Source organism: Tripterygium wilfordii, chromosome 4 (assembly GCF_013401445.1).
Source record: "Tripterygium wilfordii isolate XIE 37 chromosome 4, ASM1340144v1, whole genome shotgun sequence".
Lineage (NCBI taxonomy): Eukaryota > Viridiplantae > Streptophyta > Magnoliopsida > Celastrales > Celastraceae > Tripterygium > Tripterygium wilfordii.
This window is the reverse complement of record NC_052235.1, coordinates 13,299,178-13,310,562: the sequence shown is the minus strand read 5'-3', so window position 1 is coordinate 13,310,562 and position 11,385 is coordinate 13,299,178. Positions and strand designations below refer to the sequence as shown.

The 11,385-nt window shown below is 36.2% G+C and overlaps 1 non-coding gene across 1 annotated transcript; it reads right to left on the bottom strand.

Annotated features, from left to right (window-relative positions):
* Nucleotides 1-10,878: 10,878 nt before the first annotated feature.
* LOC119998028 lies at nt 10,879-10,985 on the bottom strand. Its single transcript, XR_005468158.1, has one exon. It is a non-coding gene; the product is annotated as a small nucleolar RNA R71 (small nucleolar RNA).
* Nucleotides 10,986-11,385: the final 400 nt, after the last annotated feature.

Below are 11,385 nucleotides of genomic sequence, written 5' to 3'. Positions count from 1 at the left end.
CTTGGATGATTTTTGATGGAAAATGGTCGATTTTGAGTATTTTGAAGAATTGTCAATTGGAGAATGAAGCTAAGACCTTGAAGAATATTGGAGAATATTTTGAGAATTTTAGGTGAAGCCAATTGACCCAGAATTTGAATACAAGTTGAGCTGAATTATGATCTCGACAAAACTACGCTACCTGTGAAGAAGTGGGTCTAGAAGATTCCACAGAATTTTTCTAGAGACGTATGAGATAACCCTGGAAAGCTAAGACATCAAGCTTCAATTTACATATTTGTGGAGATTTTTATGAAAGTGAAACATGGGAAAAACGTTCGACACATCCAGCGGTGCAGTTTCCTAATCAAAGAAGAAGTTAACCTCTTCCCTTTTTGTTGGGTTTATTGTTTTGGAAACCAGAGGTTGCCGTGAGGTTTCCTTGGATCTGGTTTCCCGTGAGGTTTCCTTGGAGTTTTAGTTTTTTTTTTTATAGAAAGTTTAGGGTTTGAAAGAGGTTATAAAAGGAGGACTTCACAGATTCTCACAAGATGTTCAAGACTCGGAATTCAGTAGACTTTTCTAGGGTGTTCTCCAACTTTTCTTGTGGTTTTCATTCATGACTATGTATAACTAAACGCTTTTGCTAGGGTGTGATGAAATCTTAATATGATTATCTAGTTTTTTTATTGTTCTTATCTTTGATTGCTCTTTTGATATTGGATTTCTAATCACTGTGCTATATACTTGTTTGATTGCTTTGATGATTGGCCACCAACTAAGTTTTCAATTAAGTAATTTGATGGAAGCTCACGTAGATACCATACGGGATTTGGAACTAGCTTCTTATGATTAGGAATTGAGAACGCCTAGGGTAGATATCATACTCCTAGGGTTTACATGGCATGTTAATGAATTATTGCACTTAAGGACATCTTGCATGCTCATATTTGAGTTAGATACCATAACCAAATTACGTGTTAAGATAAACGAATTATCCTAGATACCATAGGTAATTCACGCTTTAGTGGATTCGCCAACAACGTCTATTGAGTGGATTAAAGGTGAGGTAATAAACAACTAGAGAGGATTATTAAGATGGATCCATTGTCATAGTGCTTTCATAAATTTGCTTTCACAATCAAAAACAACAATTTTGTGTTTTCTTTACTTCGTTACTTTGATTTCATTGCTTGCTATCTACAATCAACCATCTCTCAAGAATTGTTTCTTTTGCTACGTTTAGTATAGTAGCTAAGTGCAATATTGAAAACTGAAACCGACTGTTAGTCACTTTATTTCCATGAACACCGACCAATCGATTTTCTGTTATTTGCGGTCTGTTTTCAGTTCTCCACTATGAAATTGGAAATAATCTATGAAAGTATAAAGCATAAACAAAATGAAAACCCATGAAACTAAAACACCAAATGCAACATATTCAGGCAGAGTGAATTCTCTTCTGCAGCATTATTCAATTGAAAAACACACCGGAAGTTATCCAAAGCCTCAAGAGATTGCCAAATCTCATTAACCACAATGCCATCTTCGTTCCAACCTACCTCCCTGGAATTAATCTTGTCAACGACACCCTTGGAATCACTTAAAACTGTCACATTCTGGAAACCATGGATTACAGCAAGATCAATTCCTTCACGTATAGCATAGAGCTCGGCACTCTCAACTGATGGGAGAATACCCACCTATTTTGCTGATGCAGCAAGCAATTGGCCAGGGTTGTTTCTAGCCAAACAGCCAACAACAAATAATGCATTAGCCTCGTCCCAACCAACATCAAATTTCGCCAATAGGTGGGGGAGACCAATTGTTGAGATATGAAGTTAATTTTTTGCATTATTTATAAATCTTTCCCACATTATTCATGTGGTTGCTGGGGAGGGCTAAAAAAAGATGAAATAAGAGTTTATTTTGGTTCATGGTTAAATCAAGTTGTTCAATTTAGAAACTTAAATTAGTGCCAATTTCTATGGTGGAACTCGACTAACAGGCTATTAGTGACAAACTGATTTTTTCAGCTTAAGAGAGTTAGTTTGTCTTTTAAGTGTAGTAGAATAGCAAAAAAAACAAACAATGTGCTTGGATTTAAATAACCAATTTTGGCCGTGTGTTGGTCGAGTTGGAAGAGATGAGCTGTTGTAAATTAATGCCTTTAAGCCAAATATGCCTAACTTTTACCTTTATTCAACAAAAACATCAACATCATACGTGTTGAATAACATGTGAATTCCTGTAGCCTTCTACATTCTGATGGCACCATGCCCCCTTGTTTAGAATACTTCATTAATTGCTCAGTGCCAACGATTATTCAAACCATGAATGTAATTATAATATAAATATTTCCTGAAAAATGATGCTTTCAATTACATAGGCTTCCACTCACACCCTACATTACTTCGAATTCATAGAAGAAATTTGAATGCATGAATTGCATTTATGGTACATTATAGCTAAAAATATAATTAAATGCCGCATGAAGTGTGGGCATGCACCCTGGTGTATATATAAATATTATACATCCTTTAAAGAGTCATAAATGCGCAAAATTCTTATCTTCGTTTAAGTGGAATGTATCATTTATATTTATTTTGATTAATGAGATATAATGACTTTAATGATATATTAATTAATGATTTTGATCAATATAACCAATGTTTATAATTGGACTAGTCATACATGAATTTATAAAAATGAACGCCATATAAAAGTGAATTTATAATGATTATATTTCACAAATAATTAAAAGGAATTTTGTATAAATATATAGAACGTGCTTAACTTTTCGCAACCTCTGTTTTTCAATAATTTATACCGAAAATGATATAGAGCAGAAGCCTTTGGTAGCCCAACACCAACTCAAGTCTATGTGGCATAATGACTCACCATCCTACATGACATTAATAAAAAAAGACACTCTCCTCTCTCATAAACCTTAAAAATTCTTTTTTATCTCGTATTTCCCCTCTCCTCCCTCTCTTCATCTCTCTCTTATCCCTCTTTCTTCACCATGCCCCACCACTGTCGAAGCACAAGACGTGACCATCTGGTCTCTAATGAGAGTTGTTGACCCACCCTACTAAAGTGCTCTGTCATGGCGATTTGAAGTGCTCTGTCAGAGAGAGCTACCATGGCGATTCAAAATGCTCTGTCAGGCCAGATTATGGTAGGTTTATTCGCCAATTCGAAATTTAACTTCTCACGAACTCTCTAGAGTAAAAAACTCAGTCTCATACATCTAGTCAGACTCGATCATGCATCGTGGGTTCGACGATGGTGATAGCTATGAGACTGTCCAGTAAAGAGAGCATAATAAGCTAAATTGATTGATTTGTTCATGTATATTTTTGCAAATTTGGAACAGACATCAGTACCCTTAATGAATGAGATAAGAATTGGCTATCTTTACTGTGTTAATCTAATTACAGGAGTTTGGCATGGGGAGAAAGATTATACTTACTTTTCAAACACTTAAGCTGCGTTTGGTATATGTAGTACTCGGTTTTCGTCCGGTCCAAAAAAAAAGTAATAATGCAGAAATTCAAAAATCAAGAGAAAATCCTTAAGAGGGAAAGGTGGTTCATTTATTAGGGTTTCACAAAAATAAAGAAAAGACAAAAATGTAAGTCTTGAGGGTTTTTGGGAGAAGGAGAGAAAAATATGACTTTTGAGAGCATTTTGAGATTTTTTTTTTTTTTTGAAACAAAGATAAGTTAAAGTGGAATAGGGGGCTATGGAGTAAAAGCCGCACAATTGAGAGAGAAAAAGCAATAGAATGCGACAATTGAGGAAAAAGCCGGACAACACAACAAAAAGTGGAGAAAAAGAAAAAGAAAAAAAAAAGAGAAAAAACAACAAACAAACAAAAGTGTGAGAGAGACAGGGGAAGGTGGGGGACATTAAAAAAAAAAGGGCCCAACAATGGGAGGGATGGGCGGCATAAAAAAGGGAAAAAGAGGAAAAGAAGAGGAAAAGGGGAACCAGAGAGGAACCAAGAGATAGAGGGGAGGTGAAATCGACAGGGAGATCGGGAGAGAAAGACTTCACTAAACGCAGAATCAGAGAGAAGATGGCTCACGGATTAAACTCAGTCGAAAACAGATAGCAAAGCCGCATAGAGAGACGGACGAACTCAGTCGTTACACAAAAAAAAAATCAGAAGGGAGGAGAGACGAAGTTGAGAAGAGAGGAAGGAGGTAATTTCTAGTTTGTATTTTTGTATTGCGGTTTACTGCTGTGGACTTTGCTCGATTTTTGATACATGAATTTCTGTTTGTATTTGAATCGATATAGTCTTACTCTCTGCTTTCAATATATGGGTTGTATGTGGTCTGGGGGTATGATTGGTTTGCTTGCCGATGTTGAGTTTAGATATCTGATTTATGGCATTTGAGCTAGAGAGTCAATTTTGATGAAATTACAGAGTAGTACTTCACTCATGTGTCAATGCAATCTGATCCTATTTCTTGTTGATGTCTTAATGTTGATTGTGCAATTATTGGGTTTCATATAGGGCAATAATCGGCACATGTAAGGCTGCTGTTTAAATCTGATTCGTCTGTTGGTTTATGCTTTGCTTTGTGTGGTTTGTGTTGACTGTGTGGTGTGTGCTGTTTGTGTTTGTGTGAGCAGAGTAATCTATGTGGACTGTATGGTATAAGAAGATGTATGTTGAGCTGGTTCACGATCCGTCAATCATATATTGTTTGCTGGTTGTTGGTTGCTGGTTGCTGGTTGCTGGCTGTAGCTTATACTTGTGTTTGAATTGGTTTTGAGCTGATTCCATGGGCTGTGTGCTGGTTGCCGGTTGTTTGAATCATTCTTTGGATCGAATTAAGTATGGGAATTCCATTGTTTTGCTTGCTGCTGGCTGGTGATGATTTATGATTGTGTTTAAGTCGATTTTTGTGCTAAGTTTGTTGTGAGGATTTCATGGTTTTATTTGCTACGTGATGGTTAATCCTTAACATGCTGGTTATGTTTGTATATGTCTAGTTGCTAGCATGTTGATTGATAATTTAATCTATGAATTTTCGATCCAAACTTGGTTTGAAATACCATGCTATGTACAGCTCAAAAATTGTGTTTGTGTGTGCTAATCTTTTAATATGGTTTTAATTTGATAAAATTGTGTTTGTGTTTGTTTGGATGGATGAGGACCGCGCTGGACTTTCGTTTGGGACCGGAGAGTTCATTTGAAGATTGGACTGGGTTTGAGCCACACACGGGCTCCGTGGGCCACATTTTGTATTTTTATTATTTGTTACTTGTATATATTTTTATCTTGTTTTTATTTGTATATATCTTTGTAAAGGCAAATATGTAATAGGGTAGTGAAAATAATGGAAATGTAGTGTAGAGTAGTGTAATTTATATTTTTGCATATTTAAATTGATTAGTACGCATGTTTAGAGGTTTAGTTTTGCCAATCTATCAATTCAATAATCACGTCTTTACCAACTTTTCACATAAACAAATTAATGGGTACTACATTAAAGTCAATTAGGAGGAGGACTTGATGACATTCAGCTCCTGTCTAGACTTTAATTGTGTTATCCTTATTTAAACAAAATGTAAATGATAAATTAATTTACTAGATACCTAAATTAAAGTTTATTAGGAGGAGGACTTGATGACATTCAGCTCCTGCCTAGGCTTTAATTATGTTATCTTTTCAAATTAAAGTGTTATTTGTATTTCTAAACACAATGATAAATTAATTTACTAGATACCTAAATTAAAGTTCATTAGGAGGACTTGATGACATTCAGCTCCTGCCTAGGCTTTAATTATGTTATCTTTTCAAATTAAAGTGTCATTTGTATTTCTAAACACAATGATAAATTAATTTACTAGATACCTAAATTAAAGTTCATTAGGAGGAGGACTTGATGACATTCAGCTTCTGCCTAGGCTTTAATTATGTTATCTTTTCAAATTAAAGTGTCATTTGTATTTCTAAACACAATGATAAATTAATTTACTAGATACCTAAATTAAAGTTCATTAGGAGGAGGACTTAATGACATTCGGCTCCTGCCTAGGCTTTAATTATGTAATCTTTTCAAATTAAAGTGTCATTTGTATTTCTAAACACAATGATAAATTAATTTACTGGATACCTAGATTAAAGTTCATTAGGAGGAGGACTTGATGACATTCAGCTCCTGCCTAGGCTTTAATTATGTTATCTCTTCAAATTAAGGTGTGGTTTTAAGAGATCCACAAAACTCCTTACACCAAGGGTTTCTAAGAACTCCCTCAAACTTCAATGTTTACAATTTCCCGAACAAAGGGAATTTCTCAATGGGATTTTCAGCCAAGGTTCTCACAGGTTACCTCAAAGGTATTTGGTGTGGAACTCTCAAGATTACAGCAACACTCTCAAAGATAGGATTTTAACAACAAGAGAGGTTTTAGATTGTAAGTAAACAAAGCCGAAAGGATATAGGAACTTCCCTTTTGCAAAAGCAAGAGTAGTGAGAAGTCCTTGATTGTAGAGGCTTGTATTGGAGAAGATTGTTGTAGCAAATAGCAAGAAAGCTTGATGATTGATGAACTTGATAGCAAGAGGTTTCTCTCAAGGATAATTTTCAATTTGCTTCTCCAAGTTGTATGAAAGGGAAGATCCTCTTTTAAAGGCAATTTTCTCCTATGCTTGCAGCCATTGGATCAAACTTCAAGAGTTGATCTCTACCATCCATTGCAGCTCCTAATTTTGGTCATTGATGATTTGAGCAAACAAATCTCCACCATAGAGCATATAGACGTTGCACATGCTCCTCTTTTAAGTCAAAAATTGCAAGCAAGAAAGTTGTCTTATGCACAACCATTTGATCAATGTATGTCTTCAAATCTTGATCATTCAAACTCTCTTTAATTCTCAGTCATGGATGTAGATTGTACTATGCCATCTTGTCCCTTCATTTTGAATCAAAGACTTCAAAAGTGATCCCTTAGTCAAGGATCTTGTTTGATTGCACTAACCTAACTTTCTTGGTAGCACATGTCTTGTGTGAAAATGTCAATGATCTTGTTTGATTGCATCAATCCTAACTTTCTTGGTAGCACATGTCTTGAGTGAAAATGTCAAACAAGAATATATCACTAATAATAGAGAGGACAAGGTTTGTCCCACATGTTTGAAAAGAGTTGTATCTCCATGAAGACCACAACCAATAGCCTCAATGTTTGATTCATTCAACTTGATTAAGTGCCTTAGTGGAAAGTTGGCAAATATAGGATTTTTCATAGTTTCCTAGAGCTCCAAGCTCATTCTTAGAAACAGGACTTCGACCACTCTTGAACATACTGAATTCTGAGCCATATGAGACCACAATGATGATTAACCTACAAGGAAATAGGAGGTAGAACTCTCCAATTGCATGTAAGCTCAAAGAGCTTCATATAGAGCGCATAGGTTAATTACATTAGAAAAACAACCCAAAAAATTCATATTGCTGGATGATAAATCATTTTATATGTATTAGAGTGTCCGTGTAAAATTTCATAACAATCGGAAATCGTTTGGTCACTCAACCAAGCAATTAGATCACTAATAGTGAAATCGATAAATTCTAAGTGTAAATTCAAAGTCATTTTGCAAACTCAGTGTAAATGACCTTTTCTCTTGAACTTTACTAAATCAAATATGTTCATAGTGATGAAACTAAGATGCACACGAAATTTCATTTAAATCGGAGTTCATTTGGTTCACCACGTTCACAAAGAACACATATGCACAAAATTAGGTAAAACCTAGTTTTGGCGGAATTTAAGCATATGACCAAATATATATGTGATGCACTTAATTTCTCATGATTATAGTCCTAGAACATATATTAAACCTTCATGTGCATGTGGTTCAAGTTTCAAGTCATTTGGACCTAAGTTGGTTAAGATATGATAATTGGAAAATTGATGCTCTAACTTAGTCCATGTATGTTTGTTTTCAAAACTTAATTTCCAGCACTATCTCAAAAATATATAGTCATTTAAATTCAATTCATATAAATCAAATATTGCTTTAATGTTTCATTATCATTTATAATTGATTTAATATCATCAAAATTAGACATATAGGACCATAGGTCCAACAGTAGTTGCGACAGTATAGTGTGGAGATGAAGATGTCCATTGTATACCTTCGATGTGATGTTCAAAAAATCACCTATTAATGGAGATGAAGATGTCCTTGGTGCATTACCCCTGGTCCTATATACCTTAATCTTGATTCTCCTGGTCCAGAACAACCCGGGTACGGAATTTTAATCAAAAATCAGTTGTTAAAACCAAAGGACAAATCTGGACATTTTTAATTGCTATGAAGAGTCCCGATTGCGATGAAACTCGTTTTTCAAGTTCATCTCTAGTTAGTATTGTTAAGAAAATCATATTTGTAATTGGAAACATCTTGGGGTGGGACTTCTAGGTAGAATTGAAATAGGAGACTTTGTACAACTACAAATACTAGTGGTTTATTAGTGTTTTGGAAGAGAGAAATCAAAGAGCTGTGGCGAGAGAAAGCAAAAGGGCTGTGGAGAGAGAAAGCAAAGGGTGATAACTTTGTGGTGTATCTTTCGGGTTTAGCCTAGGTTTTTGTTGGTAAGAGATTCAAGATGTAGGATGTTAGAGATATAGGCTAGATTGTGGCTTATGTAATCTCTTGAGCTCTGATAGGTATGATAATACCTATTGTTTTTGGTAGAAATATCCCCCTCTTAAGCTTTCTTTTGATAAATAATGAGTGTATTTATGTTTTGATTTGTATTTCTGATAGGTTGATTGCGGTTTGGATGAAAAGTGATGAAAAAAGGGCTGAACTGAAGAAAATGTCCACCGACCTTCGTGTGTTCAAATACTTATAACTTTTTGTCACGTTATCGGAATCAAGCGAAATAAAAGGCATTGGAAACTAGACATCTCAAGCTTTCCGTAGACGCTAAAATCGTGCAAATCGGACGTCGTATGGAGATTTTGGAATCATTCCACGCCTAGGCGCAATATTTGTGCACGCCCAGTCCAGCGAGTTGGGCGTGAATTTGAAGTTGTGCACGCCTAGGATTGCGCCTAGGCGTTCGCCTAGGCGTGCGCCTAGGCGTGGTGCGCCTAGGCGTGAATACAACGCGCCTAGGCGCACAAGACAGTTTTTTGGTATGTTTTAATTCGCGAACTTGCCGAGCCGCAGGACACTTGGAGACCGAGAACTGAGTTTCTGGAGAGCGAAACCAGAGGGGGAAGGCGACTCTTGGAGCTAGGAGGAGAGATTCTTCAGCTCAACTTGGATCTACTCAACTAATTGGGTTTATTCATGATTTTCTCATCTCTCCTTTTGTGTTTTTCTCTCATTATGTGTAACTAAATCTCTTGTGCCAAGGCTAGGTTGAAGCCTTGGGTTTGATGACTTTGTTTATGACTTGATTTACATATATATGAGTTGATTTGGGTATAAATCTTGTGTTTCTATGTTTGATTGCAATTTCTTCATGCTTGTGGTGTTTGGCCAACACCTAGGTTTTTTTGGATGAAATTGTTTGGAGAATTTGCTTAGACAATAATATGTCAAGTAGATTATGCTTCTTGAAACACTTGATTATGAATGTGTCTCCCTTTAATTAGGTGACAATTTGTATGAATCCTAATCTCCATAGAACTTCATGAATTCCTATGCATGTTTAGACCAATAGGATGGCTAGAATGTATTTAGGAATATCCGACCTAGACCAATAAGATGGCTAGTAATCGATTTTAGGGAGATTCGACTTAAGTGCGCTAAAACCGACTTAGGTACGGATTCGTTATGCCCGAATTAGCAAATATGTGTGTGAATTTATGTCATTCCAAGTCATTTCCCAAGGGGGATTCCGAAGCCTTGGTGTTCATCTCATATTTGTTAAATCATCTCATTTGCATTAGTTGCATCCTAATTCTAAGAAAATATCAAAAACACTTTGCTCTTTGCTTGTTTTAGTTTAATTACCAAACCAAACAATCTTGAGTTGAATTTTACTTTTGACTGCATTGTCCATATATACATACAAATAGACATTTGGATTAAACATAACACCGTCCCTGTGGATTCGACCCTTGCTTATCATTGTGCTGTAGTCGCCGACTAGTACACTTGCTAGTAAGGTTAATTTAGACCCAACAAGTTTATGGCGCCGTTGCCGGGGATGGTTGCTTATATTTGATCCATTCTTGTTTATATACATAGATACTTACATACTTAGTTTAGCTCTTTCTTTCTTGATAATTAGTGATCTTTATACTTTTCTTTCTTGTTTGTAGTTCATGCAAGGAAGGCGTTCTCAAGATACAGAAATTCTTCCTGTTGATCTAGACTTGGAACGTGCACGAAGGAACAAGAGAGACAAGGATCTTCTTGAGGAGAAATCTTCCACTCGTTCTATTTCTCCTACATCCAGCTCTAGTTCGTCTAGTGACAAAATTTTGGGAGAACATTCTGAACAAGCAAGCATGGCTGAAAATCGTGAAGAAGTTGGCAACAATGCAAATGCTCCTGTTACTATCATGGACTACTCTATGCCACAATTCTCTACTAGACAATCTTGCATCATATTACCAACCATTCCGCCAAATCTATCTTATGAGCTTAAATGTCATGTGATTAACATGCTCCCATCATTCTCAGGAGCGGAAAATCAAGATGCTAGTGATCACATTGATAATTTTCTGGAGATTTGTGGCACTCAAAAAATTCAAGGCATATCTGAAGAGTTCATACGGTTGAAGCTATTTCCTTTTTCTCTTAAGGAAAGTGCTAAGATCTGGTTCAAGACTCTGCCACCAAATTCTATCACTTCTTGGGAACAACTTTCTGCTAAGTTTATTCAGAAGTTCTATACTCAGTCAAGGACACAGAGGCTTAGGGATCAGATTTTCCATTTCAGGCAGAACAAGGGAGAACCACTTTTTAAGGCTTGGGAGCGATATAAAACTTTATTGATTGGTTGCCCACATCATCAATTCTTGCCATGGCAGATTATATCATACTTTTACCAACATCTGGCTGATGAATGCCGCCATAGGTTAGATGCAGCTGCTGGAGGAAATATTATGGCTAAGGAACCAACTGAAGCCAATGAAATTATTGAGACTGTGGTGGCAAATTCCTCACAATGGGATAATCGTGATCTTGATGCTCCTAGACACATGGTTTATGAGGCTAGTGGTTCAAATACAGAGATGGCATCTGTGGCTAGGAAATTGGATGCGGTAGTGACTTTGCTGAGCAGAAATTTGGATCCTTGCGGCATTTGTGGAGGCACCGATCATCCTACTCATGTATGTTCTAGAAGTGGGACATTTCCTGAAGCGGAAGTTAATGCAGTTCAACCTTTTCATAGGCAGCAGAATGATCCCTTTTCT